General features: G+C 45.7%; 1 long non-coding RNA gene and 1 pseudogene across 2 annotated transcripts; both read left to right on the forward strand.

Moving 5' to 3' along the window:
• The first annotated feature begins 10,368 nt into the window (after positions 1 to 10,368).
• LOC103638318 (uncharacterized) lies at positions 10,369 to 12,660 on the forward strand. Of its 2 annotated transcripts, XR_558692.3 has the most exons (5): positions 10,369 to 10,733; positions 11,772 to 11,790; positions 11,904 to 11,993; positions 12,108 to 12,195; positions 12,377 to 12,660. It is a non-coding gene; the product is annotated as an uncharacterized lncRNA (long non-coding RNA). The 2 variants fall into 2 exon arrangements; XR_558691.2 differs by lacking the exon at positions 11,772 to 11,790.
• Positions 12,661 to 16,549: 3,889 nt separating this feature from the next.
• On the forward strand, positions 16,550 to 20,184 carry LOC103639920 (uncharacterized; annotated as a pseudogene).
• The last annotated feature ends 3,703 nt before the right edge of the window (positions 20,185 to 23,887 follow it).

The raw sequence follows: 23,887 nt of genomic DNA on the forward strand, positions 1-23,887 counted from the left end.
GATGATTTTTGTTACACTATATTAGCCAATACAATTAGCTCAATCCACTACAGCCATAATAGGTGCAAATCTGAAAATTAGCCGCCCAACTTCATTTATCAAGACAAGAACTAACTAAATCTAGGTGTCCATACAAAAGAAACTCCAAGGAATCATTTTAATACTTGCTGATTTTGGACAGCAAAACATCAGCTATTTGTTTAGCTCATAACTCACAAAATATTCATCCTAAAATGATAAACTAGGACTTTCTGGAAAGCTTATAAAGTCCTCTACACCTTTGGTATTATCATCACAACAAGATTCGACCTTTAGAAAGGTCAAACAGAACTAAACATAAACTCTGTCCAGATTTGGACATAATTCGATTACTTACTTCAAAAAATCATAACTGGAGTTTCAGACATCCAAATAAGGTGATCCTAGACTTTTTAGAAAGCTAGTAGAATTGTCTATAATTCATCTATAAACATTTCATGTTAATTCAATACATATCAAAGTCAGTTAATACAAACAGACGTCTCTGTCCAGATTTGGACAGATTCAGACTCTATAGTTCAAACAGCTGTAACTTGGTCCCTAGACCACCAAAAAGGGTGCTCCAAAATTTGTTGGAAAGCTTGAGAAAGGTACTACAATTCTTCTATAATTACTAAGGGCTGATTCTCAGTTTAATTTATTCAAACAGGGCAATTTTCGAAATCAGTACAACATTTGGACAAATTCTGAAACTGGACTTGGAAAATTCATAACTCCTAAACTATTAGACCTATGTCTGTCAAATTTTAACACAAGCGAGATAATGAACAGTACATGCAGTGCAAAATATCAACTATCTTGTTTTAATTCATACTTAGCTCCTACACATTATTTGACTCGTTCTCTAAATCATCTTATTAGATTAACTTGCTTGACGCCTAAATAAACAGCATATAGCATAGAAATCTACAGTACAACTTGAAAACCTAAGAACTTAAAGTACTCGCATATATACCTCCTCGAATTATTCTCCGACTTCAACCGAAATCGAAGCATCGACACTACTTGCTTCCAAATAAAATTTTGGACAGCGACGACACTTGTATAGGACCTCTAGCCGATCAACACAACATTTAACCACTCAATGGCATACATATTTATCGACGCACTCTTCACACCATAAACTACATTTTAACTTAATCCTTACTACCGAACGACGCATCTTCTTTATTTTTCTCATCACCCCACACATACAAACACATCATCAACTAAATCAAATGAGTAAAATACACATCAAACAACCTGGCCGATCGGATTTGAGTTGTGCATGTGCTATCCATGGACTTGGGATTTTCGTCGAACACACGATGCACGAAGCACGACAACGAGCTGCAAGCAACGACATATACTAGTTTTAAAATTTTATCAAACACAAGGGACTCAAGAGCAGCAAGGGCAGCGAGGTTTCACCGGAGTTTGTGACGTCGCGCAGGGGCTGTGCAGATCGAGTTGGAGCTCGCTGCGGTATTTCATCGATCACGTCAAGGGCGCGACACGAAGGAGTGTCGTGACTGCTGCTGCTCCATGGCCTAGGACGAGAGCAAGCACCAGGAAGTCGCACGATGTATAGGAAGCAGCATCCCGGCGCCCTGAGGAGACCCAGCGAGACGAGGTTGCAGGGGCGAGCCCCATGTCGACGCCATGGAGAACGAGGAGAGTGGCTCGTGAGAGAGAGATGGGACAGGGAGCCGAGATGTTGAGGAGATGGGGCGCTGACCTGCTGTAGGCAGGAGAGGTCGCCGTCCATGGTTGAAGCTGGAGCTAGGGCGAGCTCCCGTGGAGATGAGGGTGCCAGGGAGGGGCGGCATCCATGGCTGGAAAGAGAGATGGAGGCTGGGCGAAATCAAGGGAGGAGAGGGACTGGGAGTGGCTGCAGAGGCACACAGAAGAAGAGCGCCGAGAGGGAGAGACCATGGCGGGGAAGGCCGACGACAATGGAGGACGAGGAATGGAGGGAGGGCGCCGTGAAGGAGATGAGACGATGAGTGCTATGGAGGAGGGCTCGACCGGCTGGGCGATGCTGGCTACCAGGACTGGAGGGCACGTCGCATATTTGGGAACAACGGCTGGCAAGCAAAATGCGTAGAGAAGAATGGATCAAATGCACATTTCTGGAAAAGGATGCGTACTTGAGAAATCCTGAGTAAGCACTGGGAGCTTCGGGAAGCATGTGTCACCACTCACACGCACAAAGAAATGTGTGTGATTTCTCTGAGAGGATAAAGGAGAGGACTCGTGGATTGAAGATGACGGCTGTAGAAGCTAGGAAATGTCCAGCATTTTCACCGGATAAGGAGAAGATGGAAAACGGTGGGGATAAGCAAATGAGATTTTTCCTCTTTATTTTCAATACATTTACAAAATATAATTATTTCTTAGTTCTTGAATTAGGGATTTATAAATATCTAAAAGTGTCGAACCAAAAATTCATTGGTCTACGTTTTTTTTTTGTTTCCACAGATTGATGAAACAGAGGAACTAAATTGGTCGGTTATTAATTTGGTATGGTTTATCTTGCACAACCTGCTCTAATTGACTTGCTACAGAATTCTAATAAGTTTAGAGAACCAGATTCGATTTCAATGGTTAGAGTTCGGACATGGTGTAAATGGACCGAATCAATGACATCGACTTTGATATCTTAAGCGATATTTAATTTAGTCGAACCTAGACGAATTTCGCCGCTATTTAAACATTTGACTAGAAAACAAAGCGATTAATAATTTTACACCTTATTTTTCTTAGATATTCAACGTGATCAAATTATAAAAAGAATCAAACTCTTTCCGAAAACCTATTCATTTAATAAACAAATTCGAACAGCATGGACTCAACACCTTGAAAGATTTTAAAGTCCAAAATTTCTCTAAAATGTTTGGACAACTTAGATAAACGGAGACAGATACGATATCAAAATCGTGAATGACAAAGATGATTAGAACTTAGTGACCTTTATATTCACTGATATCTCGTGCTTAAATCCATACTCGTTGTCGCATGAGAAATAAACACTAGGGGTGTTACAGAGATCGCCGTTCACCGCGAGTGTGCCATGTCGTAGTCGATTCACCACATCGTCGCAAGCTGTAAGGACTCGGTAGTGACCGCCGTAGATAGTTAGCCTGTGAGCGCCACGTTGCGGCCTCTGGTGACTCCTCCCCCTTCTCACCGTGAGCGCTTCCCCGTTCAAATTTGCCCTCCTCGCAGCTGTCCTCTATAAATCGATGCCTCGGCCTATTTGTCTACTTGTTACGAAGCCAGAGCACCAGCCCTCGCCTCCGATCATCCACAGTAGCACCCCAATTTCGTTTTCCCCCAAATCTACTCTCCGCGCCACCGCGAGTCACCTCGTCGTGGTCGGCCGTCTACAGGTCTTCTCTCGCCCTCCTGGTTTGTGTTTTAGTACTCTAGTATGCTTGTGATACTCGGCGACCCCGCCAATTAAACTATACCCCGCCTAGTCGTCGGGAACACCTCTATTTTCCCTCGGATCTTGATGTCGTCGTGAGCAGAAGAACTCCGGGCCGGACTCGTGCAATTGAGGGATAGATTTGGATCCCCAGGGGTGGAATTAGGTGTAGACCGAGTTAGTACACTGGTCATTGCGTATTCCGGCCGGTGCAGGTTCGCCGGAGCGCGCATGCCGCCGTTCACTATCAGGGACTTGGAGTTGTGAAGAGAAAGAAGTGTGAGGGTTTAAGTGTGAATGTCAGTGAGACACGTGAATAGTGACGTGGCTTCTTTGCTGGTTTTTCAAATCGGCAGGGGTCTCTACGCAAAACCACCGTCGCGGGCGCGGGTTTCCCCGGTTGATGGGCCGGCTTGGGCTGGATTCAGCCCAGCACTATTCATTCTTTTCCTTTTCCTTTTTACTACCAAACTTGGAAATTTATAGAAAATTCTAGAAAAATGTTAAAAATATGGGACCAATTTTACTAAACTCCTAAATTCCTCTAGTATTTAGTAAGAATAATTCCAAGATTTTTAGTCCCAACCATGAATTATTTAGCATTTAAAGATGCCTAAACCTAGCCTTTTAGAATTTTAGAATTAAATTAGTAGCTCCAAAAAATAGTAAAACTTTTTTTGTGAGCTTAACATGATGATTAAAACACTTGGGCAAAGTTTAGCATGCTTTGGACATTGTTTGATCCCAAACCCAAGAAACTAGCTTTCTAGGATTTAAATACCCAACCCTAATAGAGCACTAAGCTAGAAAACTCTAGTGACTAGTGGGCACCGTGAAGGAAAGTTGTATTCAAGATACAACTTAGTGTGTTTCTATTGTCACTACATATTCATAGCATCACATGAGCATTCATGTATATATTGTTATGTATAGAAAACGAAGAAGTGATAGTCGAAGAAGAAACTGCCCCACAAGCTGAAATTCCACCTATCGAGAACAACTTCTACTTTGATATTTGTGGGACAGATCCTGAGCCTCCTATAACACAAGGCAAGCCCCGGTGCATTTACCCCTTTCCTTGTTGTTTTAAACTCTTTATCACTTGAAATGATGCATTAGGTGATAGGAGTTCAGTGATAAACAATTGCTGCATTTCCTTCCCTGGAACTGTTTACCATTCCTTGGTACATGTTTTACTTAAAAGTTTTCTAATTCTTAGCCTTGCCTTAGAAAACAAAATGTTTTGTTTTAAACAAAGATGATGCTTCATATGGGATGGGATGTTTTAAAAGAAAAGACTTGATGGTGAATCCATCATGGCCATGATGGGTTCAGCATCAGAAAAAGATGTACTTCTGACAGGTACCAAACTTTGGGTTTTAAATGATAAAGACGAGACTGAGCGGGTGACTTGCACGAGAAGGAAGTCTCGGTGTAGTGTCTCCGTCTGAGTCTCTTAAGGACCGTGTCGATGTGGGCCTGCTGACCGAGGACCCTTTAACTGGCCACATGCCTTGTCATGGGAAAGCTTTGCCTCGGTCGGACCAATACTAGAAAGGCCACCACACGATGGGAGTGGAGAGATGGTGAGAGTAGCGTGTACCCTCCATGGCAAGAGGCTGGACGGTGGTGTATCTGTGCTCTCGGTTGGCGTGAACCCGTCTGGTCTTAAGAAACCCGGTGGCGAGTTGACATATGCAAGGGTTAAGTGCTACATATGTCATGTGGTTGGAGATCCTCAGCTGAGTATTAATCGATTCAGATCGCATTTACCACTCGGACATGAAGACTTGGTCACTGACTTACACGTAGCAATTCAGTGAACTGAAGGGATGATAAAAGATGGCTAGTATAGGCTAAGTGCTTGAACTAGGATAGAAAGAACTCCAGATACAGGTAATGACTTAACCTGATAATAAAACTGGATTTTTAAGGATCCACTATTAGTAAGCTTTTCTGCAAACAGAGTCTTTGATGCTTGATCAGCTTTACCTTGAATCCCACAAGCTAGCATATCCTTGAGAGTCTTTTCCTTTGTCGGGTAAGACTTGCGAAAGTACACTCCGTACTCAGGGTTTTCAAACCCATGTTGTTGTAGGTGATGAAACAGCAGAGTTTTATTGTTTCTGCTCAAAGGTGGTGCCAAAGGAGGAGGCCAATCAGTAAACTGTTTGGGGAGGATATGTTGCCTCCCTGTTTCGTAATAATAAGTTATGCACTCATAACACCCGGTACTATAATAATACTCTCTCCATACTTTATTAATGTAAATTATGTTATTGTAATCTGCTTCCGCTATTTCCATACTCCGGCTATGTGTGTAATGTATGCGTGATGGGTGATGCGCTCTTGGGCGATATGATGACGATACAGAAGACCGAACTTGTCGAGTGATTATGTGCATCTACATGGTTGTCCGAGGTCCTTAGGACAACGACATCTGTAGGTGGGCCTAATACCTTGCGAGGTTCCGTGACAACTGGTATCGGAGCGAAGCCCGTCTCTTCAGACATTACATAGTACTTCAAAGGAATTTTTAAACACTTACCTTAAAATATTCTTTCATTCTTATCTTACCACTTTCTGGTAGTAACTTACCTTTTAAAACCGAGTACAGAGTGCGGTATATGAGGAAGTAAAGGATCGACGAAAGATTGATCCCATAATTATTAGGTTATGCATGCATCATGTTTAAACTATACTAAATAAAATTTTCCCCTCTTAAGGAGATATGGCACGCACAAAAACTACCTGAAAGTCACCTAGAGGGGGGGTGAATAGGCGAAACCTGAAATTTATAAACTTAAGCACGCACTACAAGCCGGGTTTAGCGTTAGAATTAAATTCAAGTCCAAAGAGAGGGGAAAACAAATCAAACAAGAATCAAGGCGAGTGAACACGGTGATTTGTTTTACCGAGGTTCGATTCCAAAGAACCTAGTCCCTGTTGAGGAGGTCACAAAGACCGGGTCTATTTCAACCCTTTCCCTCTCTCAAACGATCACTTAGACCAAGTGAACCTTCTTCCTTAATCTCACGGGTCACTAAGACCCCGCAAGGACCACCACACACTTGGTGTCTCTTGCCTCGCTTACAAAGCACTTGAGAATAAGAATGGGAAAAGAAGAAAGGCAATCCAAGAAACAAGAGCGCAAAAGAACACGTACACACTCTCTCACAAGTCACTAATTGTTTGAGTTGAATTCTAGGCTTGGAGAGGGTTTGATCTTTGGAAATGTGTCTTAGAGTGAATGCACTAGCTATTGTATTGAATGTGATCTCTGAAAAACTTGGATGCCAAAGGTTGTGATGGTTGGGGTATTTATAGCCCCCAACCACTTTGGTAGCCGTTGGGGAGGCTGTTGGCGATGGGCGCACCAGACAATCTGGTGCCACCGGACATGCACTGTTCCTTGTCCGGTGCGCCGCCACGTCACCCAACCGTTAGGGTTTGAAGCTAGTCGACCATTGGAGGCTTTGTCCCCTTGCGGCATCGGACAGTCCGGTGCCACACCGGATAGTCCGGTGCCCCTCTGACTCTGCTGCTCTGAATTCTGCGTGGTACTGTGCTGCACTGTTCCTGCTGTCAGAGTCGACCGTTGGTCCAAGAGAGTCATTGCTCCGCTGGCTCACCGGACAGTCCGGTGGCACACCGGACAGTCCGATGAATTATAATGGAGCACGCCTCCGTTTTCCCGAGAGTGGCTGGTTGACACCTGTACAGTCCTGGTGCAAAGGACACAGTCCGGTGGCACACCGAACAGTCCGGTGCGCCAATTCTCAGCACACTCAAGTTCTTTGCTCTGTTTCAAATTGAGTCCCTAACTCAAATCTTTTATTGGTTTGTGTTGAACCTTATGCACCTGTAATACATGAATTCTAGGCAAACTAGTTAGTCCATGTGTTTGTGTTGACTATCAACCACCAAAATTAATTATAGGAAATAGTTAACCCGATTTCCCTTTCACTACCCAGCGCAAATCGACTAGACCATAGTGTGTGCCTCGACATCAGCTGGCATCCCAGCATGAAGGAAGCAGTAGTGGAAGCAACGACCCTATCGGGGAGTTGGAGGCCAGAGTGGATCGCCTCAGATCTAAACTACGCCACGAGTGTAGGGAGCGTGCGCGCGATAGTCGCCGCATTGCTGAACTATCAGTCGAAATTAATCACCTGCAGTACAAAATTTCGGAACGCAATATAGCCATTGACTGGGCCGTAAATTCGCGCTCTTTCACTTGGGACTGTGAAGCCAAAGCTCTAGCTCGAGTAGCAGAACTTAGTGCATCCCTCGAAAACCTGCAAGCGTACTGCAACACCTTACATGAAGAAGTGCATGTATTGTATGATCGGCTACACCCGAACGTGCCACCCTATGTGGCAGCAATGGGAGCTGGACCATCTAGAACAGTAAAAGGAGGATCTGATGGGGGAATTGACCTTTTTGAAACCCCTCCTTCCATGAATCTTGCAGATGAACGGTCTCCTGAAGCAGGTAGCGGAACATCTAAGGATGGAGAAGATTAGAGTAGTATAGTCTAAGTAGTGTACTAATGTAAAATGAGTAAGAAAGTCGAGTTGTATAATGGAGTATGTATAATTTTTACTGTTCCGCAATGAAATAAAGATGCTGTATGTTTGGCATGTTATATTTCCAAATGTTTCTTGGCCTCAGATGTCATCCTGGACCCTTGCACATGATGGGGCAGGTACATCCCGCGGCGGGGAGGACACTCCTAATCCTCCACCGGTACCTCCTACCCTGGACGAGGCTATCGCCCCCTTGGTCAACGCCACCACCGATAACACGCGCTTTCTGCGCGAAATGGCGGGCAACCAATTTCAACAACACGGAGGAAGAGTTCCCCCTCAAGGACCACGAGATACTACCTATCTGGAGTTCTCCGAAACCCGCCCACTGCTCTTCGTCAAGGTTGAGGAACCCTTGGAAGCCGACGAATGGGTGCGAGTAATGGAATAGAAACTTGGATTAATCCGATGCACCGAGGTTCAGAAGCCCCTATTTTCCGCTCAACAGTTAAGAGGCCCCGCCAGTCTTGGTGAGCAAACTTTTCGGCCATCCAACCTGTGGGACATCAAATCACTTGGGAACAATCCAAATTGACATTTAGGGAACATTATGTTCCGGAGGGAGTTCTACAAATGAAGCTAGAAGAGTTCATCTGACTGAAGCAAGGTGGAGATTCTGTGATGCAGTATCTCAATAAATTCAATCATCTCTTCAGTACACCATTGACCAAGTGGATACAGACCTAAAAAAGAAGAATTGTTTTATGAGGGGACTAAATAACAGACTCTAGCATAAGATGGCAACGTGTCTGGACCTCACATACAACAGGGTTGTCAGTACAACACTGGCAGTTGAAGCCAAAAATGCGGGACACGGAAAGTCAAAGGGATAATCGGGTGAAAGATCGACTCAAGGACCTGAAAAGAGAACAAGGTTGGTAATCCGGCATTTCAATCCAAACCGTTCTTCGTCTCGCCCACCTTCATATCCATTCAAACAGCCTGTATTTATTTGTCCCACCCTTGCCCCCGCTCCAACCAATCAGCCGAGTGCCCCTGGTACTCGTTTCCCTGTCATTCCCAGTTCTTTCAGTGGTTGCTTCAATTGTGGAAAGTCCGGGCATTTCATCAAGGACTGCTCATATCCGAAGCAAAACAAATCCAACTTTCAGCAGACCTCTGGGAACTCAAATCAAGGAAAACGGAACACAACCAACTCTTCTACGGGAAAAAAATTGAAGAAAACTGGACGAGTCTATTATACCTAGGTGGCTACCACACTGGAAGGCGAACCGGTGATGATGGGTACGTACCTTGTTGCCAACCACCCAGTAGTTATCCTTTTCGATTCTGGTGCATCACATACCTTCATAAGCAAGACTTTTGTGGAGAAATATTACATACATTGCACTGAATCAAGGGAGGGATTTGTTATCCACTCACCTGGGGCTGAATATTTACTAAGGAAGTAGCCTTCCATATGCCCATAACTTTGGCCAAACAGGAATTCCTTACAAACATGATTGTTATAAAGGGGCAAGATATAGATGTGATTCTGGAAATGAATTGGTTAGCCCAGAATAAAGCCATTATCAATACGGACCAAAGGGCGGCGACACACCTCTTGAGGCGTTGCTTCTCCACCTTGCTCCTAGCAGTGATAGAGAGTGTGGGTCCTACGCCTATAACAACAGGTGTGTCGGAATCGGTGAGGCAAAAATTCGCCGATGGCGGTGGTGATGAAGTCGAAGTAGTTGAACATGATGCGGCTTCCAGGCGCGAAGGTCCCGCCACCAGTGAATGCTGAAGGCTGAGCCGTCGAAGTGGAGGATGTCACTTGGTACGCTAACGTTCCCCTACATACTAGTGCACCAACTATCATGGTTTTGGAAACCAGAGGGACAATAGAATTTGTGTTCGGGAGGGGAGGCTAGCGCGGACTCACTCCGAATGGTGAAACACTGGAAATTGAAATAGGGGTCTAGACAGAGAGTTGATATCTTTAGTCCAGTTTAGTGCTGATCCTTATATTGCTCATGTGGTCGTGTTACAACTGGTGCATGTGTGGGAAGGAGGGGGTCCTGCCCTTTTATAGTTCAAGGGTAAGGGCGTGATCTGTTACCTTTGGTGGTCCATATGAAATAGTGTTGTTGACATTGCCTTTAGGGTTGTGCGCAACCGTACCCTGGCATGGCATACCGTGTGATACACCCGGTATACGGGTCCCAGCAGCAAATGTTGAGATCCCTGCAACGACGTTTGGTGGGTGCCATAGGGCAGAGTTAGGGTATGTCTTGAGGTTGTGCGTAAGCATACACCCGACGTGGTGTATTGCTCCATCTTAATTGACTATACCTTCAAATTGGGCTAACCCTTCAATGTTACCATAAGTCTTTCCGCACAGAGGGTAGACGTTAACTGTCGATGCTTAGAGTTCAGATCTTCCTAGGCATGTGTGTGGACCTACAAAATTTTTGTGATCTTGAACTTTCCAGCTTCCTTCTGCTTGTGGGCACAAACCCTCCAATTGCAATCCGACACCTCGCACACAACTGTGTAACATCGCTCGACATACGAACGTCTCACCTTGAATGTTCTTTTATGCTTCACTGAGTATTCCTATAGCTATCGTTCAGCTCCTGGTGGTGCTACGGGGGTGACTGCGGGGGCGACTGCGGCTGGTGGCTGTTGTCCTCATCGACCATCTCGGCGACGTCCTACTCGAGCGAGATCTCGCTGCAGTCCCTCGAGATCTGGTGAGACTCGCACCCTGATCCCACACGGTTACTTCGACTTTTCCTTTCCTGATTCCGCGCCTGATCATGCTATTACTTGAGGATCGTGATTTCATTCCGTGGCTAGTTTTTTTTCCCGTGACTAAGTTCTGCTAGTAGTCGTCTCCTCGAGTTCGTTCTTTGAGGGAGACGGTGCCTCCAGATCTGGCAGTTTTGTAGTGTGGATCTGATAGGAGTTACGGTTATGCGTTGTATTGGATGAGCAGAATTTGCGCCCCTAGATTTTGTTTCCTTTGCCCCCCCTGCTGGACCAGGGTTTCAGATCTTTCTTGCTGATCACTGTTAAAAATGCCTGCTCATATTCAAATACAGTTAGTTTCATTTTAAAATTTTGGCGGTTGTGCGTCTGTATCTGGCCCTTTTATTCACTCTGTTTAGGTGGTCTTTGTGTCAAGAAACTGAATTATACGTAATGGGGAATCAGGGAATGGATCACTGGTGCCCGGTAGTATAATATATTAATAGGTGGTTACTTAAGTTGTCTGGTTCGTCTAAGGAAATGTTTTAGAAAACATCTATTTCAAATGTATTTGGTGGAGAAAAGTGATATGGGGCCAATCCAATCTTGATCAGCAGAAAGCCTGAGATGTGCTTTGCTTGCTTTAACAAATATGAGATCTGAATGTGTCCTGAAACTTACACCCAAAACAGACCTTATTAGATGTGGTTTGACCTGGTAGGTAGATGTTGCCAGTTGCTTTGGAAGAGCATGTTTGGCTATGCTCTGTTATTTCAGTCGTGCATTAGTAGTGTTCAGGATCTGATGCTTTTGCTTCTGAATCCTGATCGCTTCTGTTAACTTGGGAAACTTGGTTGACATGTCCCATCTGTCAGATGCTGATCAGGGTATGTGTTGTACTTTACGATCCACTATGCATTGGTTCATTGGTTGGTCCCATTATTGTTTGCCTTGTGATGGTTCTGTTTCTGACATGCGATCAATCGTGTCAAATGCATGGCTGGTTCCGTGTTGTGATCGTCGGGTGTAACAACCTGCAGCAGAACTAATATGTTGCAGGTCTGGAGAACATTCTTATATTTAATATATGCCCTACTATTAGCACAATCATTTGCTTAACCGATCCTTTCTTATTTGTGTCAACTATTTTATATACATAAAAAAAATTACAGGAGGAGATTGACAAGGAGATTGAGGACAAGAAGACAGAGCTGGAGCCCAAGGTCGTGGAGGCCTACGAAGCATCTCCTCCTGAGGTCAAGGTAATTATTTATTTATTTGGGTTGCTTTGGACTTAAGTATAGTAACTTTATTATATTATGGCCCGGTCCTACGACTGGTTCTGATGATTGTACCCCTGCTGAATGATTAATCAGGCTCTGTTCAAGGATAAGAAGCCAGTCAAGGTCATCAAGAAGAACTCGGCTGCAGTCACCAAGTTCCTCGATGAGCTGGCTAAGATTGGTAAGCATGTTAGTTCTTTGTATGTATGCCTCAGTAGTTTCCATGCATGACAACTGAAGTTAATAGGTTTCCTTTGCTTTCTAGGGTTTCTTTAGGCCATGTTATTAGTCTTGACCTGTCTAGGCATGTACCAATATTTCATGGCAAATCTTATATCCCAAGTTTTTTATATGCTCAACAGGCCGCACTTGAAGAAATCTTATATCAGTTTGAGGAAAAACTCCAAGCTGAAAAAGTGGAAGCTGCTAGGAAGCAGGAAGAGTTGCAATCTGTTTGATGCCTTTTCTAGAACATATCTGTGGTTAGAACTTTGTCAGAACTACGTGCAATCTGTTTCAATGCTTCAAACCTTTGTGGTGGAACCTTTGTATGTTTGAACCTCTGTTGTGGAAGAACTAGTGTGCTGGAATTGTGTATGACTTGTGATGAGAATGTTGTGTATGATAGCTTTTCTGTGTATTATGATTCTGTGAGCTATCATGAGAGCTCAGTGTGTCGTCACTGTATGTGGGTGCCATAAGTGACGATCCCAACATTAGGTGACGCGTTGACTGGAAAAAATGTGACAGATAACACCGTCATATATAGCAACAATATGTGACGGACGAATGCAGCCGTCACAAAAGGTGATGACATTATGTGACGGTACTCTGAACAGTCGTCACAAGGTACATAATGTGACGGTCGTTATATGACGACCCTTATGACGCAACATTTTCGTCATAAGATGCTTTTTATGACCAATTTTGTACTAAACATGACACTTTACTTTTGTCATACAAAACCATTTTTTTGCAGTGAATCCCTTCTTAATCTCAATGTTGTCCCCGGTATCAGGAGTCTCTAGCAGCTCGACATCTATTCCGTTTGCATATGCTCCATGAGAATGATTGAGGTTGCTTAATTCATGAACTATAGGGTCACCGTTAGGACACAAACGCCTGAAAAGTTCCATCTCTTGCTTTGTCAATTATTGAACTGGACGATCATCACTAGAATCTATGGCTCTTGCAGTCTCATATGGCTTCTCCTCATCCTCAATCTAAACATCAACACTATTAGAGGCCTTGCATATGTGGTCTAAATTTGATGATGGGGGCAGAGGAACAAAAGCAATATTATCTATCAGTGGGCCTCCTACACTACGTCCAACAAGGAAAATATTATAATAGAGTCACAACAAAGGGATTAACGGTGCACGATATAGTGTAATAAGGACACTTACAAGGATGGTCCTAGGTCAAAGGGATATCATGGGTGGTGGCCACAGTATTGTAGGTCCCACAATCGACACAGACTGGATATGAAATTCCAACCTCATTCGGGGCCAATTAAGCATCAGCCACCACAACCACACCTTCTCAATAGTTGGGCAAAGGAGCATCATATGGAGATGCATTGGCCAATTCTAGACCAAACTCTCCTGGGGGTGAATAACCATGTCAGGTTAGATCAATGGACAACTTTTGTATAACCAAATCCAAACATTGAAACTCGTTCTTCATCACAGTTCTAACATACTTCTCCCACTCATTTTGAGAGCCAATAGGAGATCAACCGTCAGAATATTTTTCTAGATTTACCATTGTGCGGTAACCCCTCAACTGAGATGCCAAGGTCATTTGAATTTCAATGAAGCTCATCACAAGCCCTAGCAAAAATCTCGCTAAAGGATGGTCTGTCATCGAATATCACTGCTACCTTCTTGATTCCACCAAAGCTAACATTCCCATAACTATCTTCTTCCACATTTCATCCATGATATTGGGTGACTACGTTGTCCATCTATTTGAAACACAAATTCAACATTCAATAACAAATTAAGATGGTACGTGACTAACCCCATCTAGTAATCTACTAATGTCTAACTAATTACTATGTATTAATTAATTACTAGCTAATTACTAACTAATAACTATATACTAACTAATTAGTAACTCCATCTAGCTGAGGCATGTGATCTATATAGCTTGGGCGCGGCGGCGGCGCTCGACGAGGCGGTCGGGGGCAGCGACGGCGCTCCGGGAGGCGTTTGGGGGGCATCGGCCCTTGTGGCGCGGTAGCGGTTGTGGGCGGTGGGGGCGCGGCAGGGGGGCGGTGGGGGCGCGGTGGGGACGGGCGGGGGCGGGCGCGACGGCGGTGTCGGCCGGCGAGCGTCGCGGGGGGGGGGGGGGGGGGACGGGCGGGGGCGGCGGTGTGGGCGGTGGGGGCCGGTGGGGACGGGCGGCGGGCCGGCGTGTATGGCGGCGGCGGTGGTTTGAGAGGAAAGAGAGAAATGAGCTCGCGTGGGGTCCCCGCGGCGCTCATAAACCAGTAATTCCCGTCGGCCAGAGCATAGGCCGACGGGAATAAGCTAATCCCCATCGGCTTTTGTCAGGGCCGACGGGAGTTAACTTATTTCCGTCGGCCTGTGTCTGGGTCGACGGGAGTTAACTTAAGGCCCATCGGATGGAAGGTAGCCGACGGGAGTTAACTAACTCCCGTCGGCTTTTTCTTTGGCCGACGGGAGTTAAGCCGGCCGACGGGAATCTTCAGGATTCCTGTAGTGTATGACTATGATACGAAAAAGGGGTTATACCTAAAGTCGCGGTGGAGTTAAGCTACCAGTGACGGTGGAGTCAGATGGTCTCCACTCCGCAAAAAAATAACATAGTACTCTCAGTAAAAAAGTTCGATAACATCTCGCATGTACGATGAGGTCTCTAAAACCTACAAAAACGAACAACACAATGACTGACATGTACATTTGCTAACCAAACTAAGATGGTATGTAACTAACTAGATATAATAACTAGCTACATAACTAACCAAACTAAATTAAAAATATAAACTAGCACGCACACCAACTAGCAAGTTTTCTAACTAAATAATGTTCCCAACTAAGTTACTAAATAAATTATTAACTAAATTATAAACTAACTAACAAGTTTGCTAACTAAATTACAAACTAACTAACTAAACTAAACTAAACTACATACGAACTAAAACATTTACTAACTAAACTACATACATCGGCGGGCGATGCGATGTCAGTCGGTGCAACAACGACTATGTCACTACGATGAACTTTGGGCGTCGAGCGATGAACTTGATGGCGATGCGTGAGGGCCGAGGCGGCAGGGGTGAGCTTGGGCTAGGAGGTGCGGCGGTGAGCTCCGGGGGCTGAGGAAAAGTGGGATCGAGGGCCTGGGGGCGCGGTGAGAAGCTTCGGGGAGTGAGGAGATGGTGGGTTAGGGGGCCTCGGGCATGGGTGCGATGGGAGAATCGGGGCGCAGCAGTGGGGAACTCTAGGGCCAAGGAGGTTGGCAATGAAGAATGGTGACGGGGCGAAGAGTAAGGCGTGTTGGCGAGGAGCTATGGCGGTGGAGGTTATCACAACGGTGGGGGAGGTTAGCACGGTTTGAGAATGCGTCGCGGGGAAGAGGAAGCTCATGCAAGGCGTTATTGCCTAGCTCGGTGCCAAGGTCTGTGGTGCCGAGTTAGATGCCACGTCGTACGCCAGACCAGCACGTTGGAGACCGACACGACACTGTTGGTTGGGACCTCGACACCATAACTCATAGCGTCGAGACTTGTTACCTAGGCGTCATGGGTTGTGGCGCCGAGCAAAGGGTTCAAAACGAGAGGAAGTCGTGTAGGGGCCAAACGTAAAAAATACAAAAAATGATTAAATTGCAAAAAAATTAGATGGATCCCCGAGTCCCCAAGGTACACAAGTCAGAGAAGGTACTAGGAGGAGTCTGTCCCTCCACCACGCCTAGGGTAGGCGAGGAGGAGCCTAGCCCAGGGGTCATACGAGACGTGAGGAAGCCACTCAAGTGGATTCCGTGTTTGACAAAGAACTGCTCTCATCATCAATACTGCACACGTCATATTAACTGCGTCTCGCGCTAAGCCGTGGCGTGGAAGAGAGCAGATCCACCTCCCACTTAGGACTTGTTCGGTTATTTTCAATCCATATGGATTGGAGGGGATTGATACGGATTGAGAAAGATTTTGACTTATTAAGGATTAAAACACTCTCAATTCCCCTCAATCCATATGGATTGGGGTAGAACCGAACAAGCCCTTATGGGTTTCTAAACAAATCTTGTAGAGTTTGCTAACAAATTCGTTGCTCAACAAATTGATAATCGACAAAATGCAACGCGAGCTTGGGAGAAAAGATTAGAATATAACTTTAAATAAGACGACCCAACCAAGTCATCCTGCAAGGACACAATCGAGCACGCTGTTATATGCTACTTGTTATATTCTGCCGTGCCGAGAAGGCTAGCCACCGATGCTTGTGCTCGATCGCGTATTAAGCTCCTCGCCTCGACCTATATGATGCCATGGCATTAGCATATCGGCCTCAGTGTCAAGGTGCCACCGCTAGCAACCTCAACGTACACCCACCAACCAGATAAGGCTATGGCGTCCAACAACAACAACAACAAAGTAGCTTCGTCTCACAGTCCAATGGCGTCCGGCGGCACACAAAGCCACACCCAGTCCCAACCTGGGGCTGGGGCTGGGGCTGGGGACGGGGCTAAACCTTCTTCAAGTTCCATGGAATACCAGCTGAGGCAGTACCTTCTGCTGCTGGCCAGTCTGGTTGCTACGGTGACGTACGGCGCCGGGCTAAACCTGCCGGGAGGAGCCTGGCAGGTAAACGACGGGCAGCACCACGCGGGCGACTCGATCCTCCAGGACGCGCACCGCCACCGCTACCTCATCTTCTACTACTGCAACGCCACCGCGTTCGCCGCGTCGCTCGTGGTCAGCGTCCTCCTCCTGGTCCTGGACGGCAAGAACACGGGCTGGTGGGAGGCTCTGCTGCGGGTGGTCATGGTTCTCGACCTGCTCGGCCTCATGGGTGCCTACGCCGCCGGGAGCTGCCGGGACAAGTTCACGACCATCTACTCGGCGCTGCTGGTCTGCGCTGTCTTCGCCTACGTCGTAGCCGCTTTCTGCTGGTACCTCGGCGTGCTGGCGCTGCCGCGCAAGAAGCATAGGGATGATCATAACACTGCAAAAAATAATGACACTAGTGCCGCCAATGTGCATGGCTATGAACGCGAAGAACTGGATGAGGTCCTGATGCTGCTCGCCACCTTCGCAGTCACCATCACGTACGTTGCAGGGCTGAATCCGCCTGGCGGCTTTTGGGGCGACACCAAGGATGGGCACCAGATGAGCGACCCTGTCCTGCAGGAGAACTACTCCAGACGCTACTGGGCGTTCTACGTCTGCAACACCACCGCGTTCGTCGCGTCCCTGCTCATCATCATCCTCGTCGTCGACAAGAAGCTCACCGCCAAGCTCTCCGTACGCTTCGTGGCTCACGGCGCTCCTGGGCCTCATGGGGGCTTACGCCGCTGGGAGCTGCAGGGAGGTCCACGAAAGCACCTACGTCATCTGCCTGAACGCCGGAGTTCTTGCCTACATCTTCCTCCAGGTGGCCGTCGCCGTCACAGTGAAGAATCGCTGCAGATGCTTACAAACTGTATACGATTATGCTTCGAAATGTCTGCTAGGAGTAAAGGGTTGGTGCTTTGACAGACCGCAGGACCACCATCCAGATCCACAGATCAGCAGCGACAGGTGAGTGTGTGTGTTTAATTTCCAGAACAACACAAGTAAGGAGTCACCAGTTGCAATTTAGGACTAACTCTTTGTTATGTTTTTTTGCTTGCAAAGTGCAACTACTACATGCAGGGACCAAAAACACGAAGACGAAGCGGTGGAAGTGGAAAAGGCTCGGTCTCTTGTCATGCTTCTTGCGACCCTTGTCGTGAGCATTACATACCAAGCAGGACTGGACCCACCAGGCGGTCTCTGGCCCGACACTCGAGACGGCCACAGGAACGGTGACCCGATACTCCTGACGACACAACCCACCCGGTACAAGGTGTTCTTCTACAGCAACTCGGCAGCCTTCGTGGCGTCCCTCATCGTCATCCTGATGGTCCAGAGCAGATTCCTGCTGAAGCGCCACACGCTGGAGGCGGCCATGATACTGGACCTGTTCGGCCTGATCAGCGCGTACGCTGCAGGGAGCTGCAGGGACAAGACGACCTCCATCTACGTGGTTGCCCTGGCAGGGGTCGTCCTGGTCTACGTGGTCATCCACATCGTCTTCTTCACGCTGGACCACAAGGACAACCACCGGGACAAGGAGAAGCTGGAGACCAGGCGCGAGGTGCTGCTCCTCCTCGCCATCCTGGCCGCGACGCTCACCTACCAGGCTGGGCTGACGCCGCCGGGGGGCTTCTGGCCGGAGAACGACGGCGCCCGCGGGCACCGCGCGGGCTACCCGGTCCTCCACGACAACTACTGCCCCCGCTACAGTGCCTTCTTCTACTGCAACGCGGCGAGCTTCATGGCGTCGGTGGCTCTCATTGTTCTGCTCGTCAACCCCAACCAGGGCCGGTCCTGAGATTTCATGGACCCGGAGCGAAACAAAAAAAAATTGGGGCCTTTAAGGCTATATATATATATATATATATATATATATATATATATATATATATATATATATATATATATATATATATATATATTCATTTTTTTCTAAGTACATAAAAAAATTTTGAATGATAAAAGTCTCTAATATATCAAAATAACTTCAAATCTTTGTATATATTATCTTAAAAATTTCTTCTAACATTTCTTGATGTAAATTCATTGATAATAGTGTTGCTATCAACCTCGTTTAATATTTTTTTCTCAATACATAAAGTAGCCAACCCGTTGAGTCGATATTGAGACATTGTTGACCTTAAATAGTTCTTCAACAATTTTAACTTTGAAAAACTTCTCTTAGCCGATGCCACAGTCACTCACAGGCACAGTAAATAATATCCGATAAGCGATTGAAATATTTGGATATGAATCCATTTGGTTAGTTAAACAACAGTTTTGGTTAGTTAAACAATTAAAAAAAGATTTATTGTAACTTTAACAGACCAAATCCAACACATAAGACTATATATACATGTACACTACTTGGGGGCCCTTTTAAAATCGGAGGCCCGGTGCGGCCGCTCCACTTGCCCCCCTCCAGGACCGGCCCTGACCCCAACCTGTACAGGCCAGGGATACGGTGCTACGCGCTGTACGTGTGCATGGTGGCCGGCATGTTTGGCCTCATGGGAGCCTATGCCGCTGGGAGCTCCAGGGATGTGCGCACCTCCATCTATGTGTTGACATTGGTGGCTGCGGTGTTTGCATTTGTAGCCATGGAGGTATTCATTTTCTGGATCCGCCCCTACTTCCATCTATGTGTTGACGACATTGGTGGCTCCGGTGTTTGCAACATCTGTAGTAGAAGAAAGAATACAACATTAGAAGAGTCGCCGCCCTCTGACTCTAGATCATCAAGAGAAAAGAACGGAGGTGCAGGACGCTGCGAGAAACAGGCAACTAAAACGTCGGTGGAAAAAGCACAGCAGCAAAAAGAGGACTCTGACAAGAACAAGCGTGAATACTTGATGCTGCTAGGTGTCCTTGCAGCGAGCGTCACCTACCAGACTGGCCTCAAGCCACCAGGTGGCCTGTGGCAGGACAACAGCGGTGGTCACTCAGCTGGCAGCTCCATCCTCCACCACATCGACAAACGCCGGTACCATGCTTTCTTCTACTGCAACTCCACTTCCTTCATGGCCTCCGTCGTCGTCGTCATCTTGCTCCTGCCATGGACTCTCCACGGATACCCATTGCCACTATGGACAATGCAGACGGCTATTTGGTTTGACATGCTCGGCCTCCTGGGGGCCTATGCAGCCGGCAGTACCAGGGACTGGGAGACATCTAGGAATGTCATCTACTTGGTCATCCCTGTCCTGGCCTATATTGCAGTCTATGCAGGAGTGTCAATCTTCCGCAAGGTAAGATGCGGCCACCGGCCCACAGCCCACAACAGCAAGTCTCAAGGGCATAAATCATCTGGCAATGACGAAGATCAGCCGTGAGAGAATGCTTTTTTTTTCTTCTAATTTCGTCCAATTGTGATACCATGTTTGTGTTATATATAAATATATATCTATATATACTTGTTTGAATTTCCCCATTGTATAAGGCATTTTATGCATAATTATAATATCACGTACTTCTATATATTTAGGCCTAGCATTTTCAAAAGACTAGTCAAATGACTCATCAAACCAAATTTTGACTAATTAACAGCAAAATAACTCTCCAACTCGTCTGGATATCCGACTCTTCAAATTTACTCCCTCACTAGTCAAACTTGGCTAAACACCTGACTAGCCAAACTAGATAAATAGTCTATTGGAGTGAAATGCTATATATAGATAGTGTTTGATTGGAGAGTATCATAGGATGGAGCCGTTACGTTCTAGTAGAGCGTTTGGTTTGATTCTATGTAGAACCGAGCTATTCTAAAAGAAGAATATTACACCAAAACGATGCATCTCTAGGCTCTAAAAAACAGGCGAACCTGTACGCTCGGAAGCACACCGTGTCCGTCGCATCTCTTCCGCCTCCGGCTCCGGCCACGATCTGCATACTGACCCGTCGTCGCGCCCATGTTTTTTCCCTCTCGCGTCGCGCCTCCTCCGTGGCTCCATGTCCCTCCCACGGCAAATCTGCGTGCGGCCAGATCTCTGCGGCTAGCAATGCCATGGCCGCCGAGCAGGCCATCACCAGCCGAGCGACCACGAGCTGGAGATCTGGCTGAGCAGACCCATGCTGAGTATTCTTTTCCTTGCCGATCAGACCACCACGACATGTTGACGTCTTCTCATGATCACGAGACTATTGTCCTTTTGTGATTTGCTAACACTAGTAGAGAATACCTTCACCACCTCCCCACTTCGATTAGCTCATGTAGAATACAATTTGTGTTGACCAAGCAGACCAGCACTCTGCACAATTCTTATATTAATTTTTATTTTATTATACTAGTTAATGATGTTTCTTTTTTATAGCTATATCCCATTGAAAATATTCAGAAGACACAGAAAATACTACATCTCATGATCTATATTTATAATTATCATTTAAGATACATGAATGGTTGTATCAATGTGTCATACAAAATTGTCTATTTGCACTCGTCAACCAAACATATGATAGAGCAGCTCCATTCTACCTTACTCTTGAACCAAACATATACTTCAATCTAGAACCAAATAAAAAACAGAGTGACTCTATTTTAATGTCAAACACAGAACGGAACTGATCTATCCTCGGAATCTAGAACAGAGGTGCTCCGTCTAAATAGTCTCTGAAACCAAATACTTTGATAAAATGCAATCTTTATAAAAATGTAAATAGAGAGTCAAATAGAGAGCTAAAAATAAAGAGTTTCTTAGAGATGCTTTATAATGAATAAATCTCTATTCATAACACAATATACAGAGCCAATTTTCATGGGGTTAAAAGTTTTTTTCCGCTACCGCCGTCCTGCTCATCCACCAGGACATGCTACCGCCGCCTGTCCTCTGCTCAACCGCTGCCGCCGCCGGCAATCGAGACGGACCAGAGAAGCCATCTGCAGGACGTGACGTGCTCATCCGCCAGGTCGTCCTGCTAATCCGCTGCCGGCCTGCCCACCTCATCCGCTGCCGCCGTCGGCAACCGAGAACGACCAGAGAGCCAGCCGCCAGGATGTCACGTGCTTCGTACTACTCATCCGTCTTCGCATGGGTATTTTTTGTTTTTTTTCTCTTCCCCTTTTCTCGCGATTCAGGTCGCTTGTAAAAAAAGAAAAAAGAAAAAAGAAAAAAAGAAAATTCCTGCTGCTCATGCCGCTATTCTTGTTGCATTCTCGCTGTCGCCTATCGCTTTCCTTTTGCACTCTAGCAGTAAAATGTCAGGATGCTGCCTTCAACTCCTTTGTCTGGTGGTATTCCAGTATTACGATGTTAGGTGCTTTTTAATGGCACCCACTATCGTGATGGGATCCTTCGCATGCGTTTGCACATGCATGGTCTTTGTCTTTAAGTATTTTTCACAGGTGATCTAAATTGCACTTCTTGTCCTCCTACACCACCTCCGCTTAAGATTTTAAAGACATTTTCTACTGATCAACAGAAGGAGTTGCTTGCTGCTTATGATAATCTTCTATCGTCCTACGAGACTCATTACCGTGCCTACAAGTTCTGGTTGGATGAGGATGCACGTGCTTGTGCTATTCTTGCTGCTATGGAGGATCCACTTGTTGCTGATATTGTTGAGTTTGAGTTTGCACATCAGATGTGGGCTTTCTGTCACACCCGGATTTAAGGACAAATGTCACACCCGGATTTAAGGGTAAATCCGGGCACGAATCAAAGGTATGCTAGAATCAAGTCTCACATATATGATGACTCATGATACAGAAACGAATGTCACATCTTTACAATATAATGGAGTTCTGTACAAAATAGCTAGATAGTTACAGCTTAAGAAGACAACGATCCAGCAATCATAGTTGACTGAGAGACGACGGCATAGACCTCTCACGAATTCATCGTGGCATCCTTCATGATCCTTGTCTTGTGGTACCTGTTCTTGACCTGCGGAGGATGTGAGTACAGCAAGGTTGAGCTCACATACGTTCATCGCTCAACAAGTTGTGGGGAATAATGTGCATGACCTCACTTACGATGGGGGCTCATGTGAAGTGTAAGGCTTACCAAAGAAGATGGTTAAAGTTGAGCATTGCTTTTAAAGATGGTCAAAGTTTTATTAGCAGTTACTAAGTAGATACCAACCCAATTAAATAATATATCACAATTAATAATAACACCCATAATGCAATGTATATGACAGATTAAGTTTAGTTCCATAAGTTAATCATGCGAGAGTCCTGAGTCGCTCTTGATCGTGAGCACGGCTGATATACCAATTTTACACTCTGCAGAGGTTGCACATCTTTATCCACAAGACATGTTTCCCGATTATCCAGGGTTAGCTAGACCCTTAGACACTTCCAAGGTGAATGACTAGGGATCCACTGCGAGACCTTTCCAAAGTTCCACTAGTTCGAGAAAACCCGCTATGGATTAAGAAAGAAGGAAGCGTAGGAATCCGTCGTCCGAAAAGCTTTACAGGCAGTCTGACTCGAGGACCTCCCTATACTCTGCAGCGGCGCATCCCCACTTGCCCCTTTCGGGTAAGGTAATCTCTCCCTAGCTTTCCTAATTACTTGGCCATGGGCGTCCCATTCCACCCTTGTGGTAGCACTGTTATCTCAAGTTAAGCTCCATGTTCCAATTAACACAATAATCTTATCATGAACAATAATTAAATCAACAGCAAAATTGGAACATGATCATAATTCATATGTAACATTAATTCCAAAATCAGGTAGAGTAATGGCAAGTCTACCCAATAGTTCATTTGTATGCAAGGTGTGGGGTAAACAAAACTAGGGAAACCTATTAGGTCCCATCAAATTAACCTGAACATGTCATAGTGATTAACAAAGAACATTATTAGGTAAAGAAGAGTGATCAAGGGCACAACTGCCTTTAACTTGAGATTCTAGGTACTTCACCAAGTGGGTGTTCGGATTTCTCGTGACCTCGCTGCTGCTCGTAGCAATACATACAATCAAGCAAATAATAGGTATGGTAACATTACACCAAATTATATAATCAAACAACGTAAGAATATTCTACGTGTTGCTACAAGATCGTAGGTTCGAGAATCACTAAAATCGGAGTTGTGGTTAATAACATATGGTTTTCTGAAGTTATAG

This window comes from Zea mays, chromosome 9 (genome assembly GCF_902167145.1).
Source record: "Zea mays cultivar B73 chromosome 9, Zm-B73-REFERENCE-NAM-5.0, whole genome shotgun sequence".
Classification (NCBI taxonomy): domain Eukaryota; kingdom Viridiplantae; phylum Streptophyta; class Magnoliopsida; order Poales; family Poaceae; genus Zea; species Zea mays.